This window comes from Octodon degus, unplaced genomic scaffold (genome assembly GCF_000260255.1).
Source record: "Octodon degus isolate 3935 unplaced genomic scaffold, OctDeg1.0 scaffold00212, whole genome shotgun sequence".
Taxonomy (NCBI): Eukaryota; Metazoa; Chordata; class Mammalia; order Rodentia; family Octodontidae; genus Octodon; species Octodon degus.
The window spans coordinates 973,387-974,321 of record NW_004524788.1 but is presented as its reverse complement, the minus strand read 5'-3'; positions in this window follow the sequence as shown (position 1 = coordinate 974,321).

The following is a 935-nucleotide window of genomic DNA, read 5'->3' as shown; positions in this document are numbered from 1 at the left end:
GCAGTGTATTATTTGTTGAAACTGTACTTTCGATTTGATTTGAAACTGTCTCATTGCTATATGTTTATCAATAAAATTTGAAAAGAAAAAAAAAAAAAAAAAAAAAAAAAAAAAAAAAAAAAGACACATTGCCATTAATTTTCCTCAATATACTCCTCCTTGTTCAAACACACTTAACCCATCATGCTTTCACTTTCTGAAGCAGTTATCAGAGTTCTCTTTAGTGTCCTTAGCTGTTTGTCATAGCTAACACCATGTCCAGAATCAATACAGAAGGTTGGTTTGTCATGGCCGCAGTGACTCTGAGGAAGAACCGTCTCGGCTGCCTGATATGTGAGTATGGCGAATGAGGACAAAACATCTTGCTTCTACGAGTCTGCCTTTTACTAGATGGTATTCACCTGTTTTTGATCACAGTTTGTAGAAGCACTCTTGAAGGAAAATTCCTGAAGTGCTTCTGAAAGTGGGAAGAATGGGACTGGGGAGATATAGCTCTGCGGTCTAAGCTCCTGCCTGGAAAGCACAAGGACCCAGGTTCAATGCCCAAAATGGGCAAGGTGGCTCATACTTGGAATCCCAGCACTGGGCAAGTTGAGAAGAAATGATCGCTACAAGTCTGAGCTGCCTATAAAGACCCTGTACCAAATAAATAAATAAATAAAATATTTTTTTAAATGGAATGGGTAAACTCAGCAAAATATTCTAAAAGAGTCCAGTAGCCCATAATAGTATTGGGTCTTCCACTTCACTGGCAATGTCACAAATTGTTGACCTGAGTCCCCTACAGCTCAACATAACAGCATGGCTTTACTTTTTATATTTCGTTTTTATAATTTTCTCCTGGATGGTTAAGACCAAGGTAAAGCAGGACCTATACAACAAGAGTTGTAGCTTTTGGGTCTGATAAGGTCAGTGAAATCCCCTCAGGATTTATC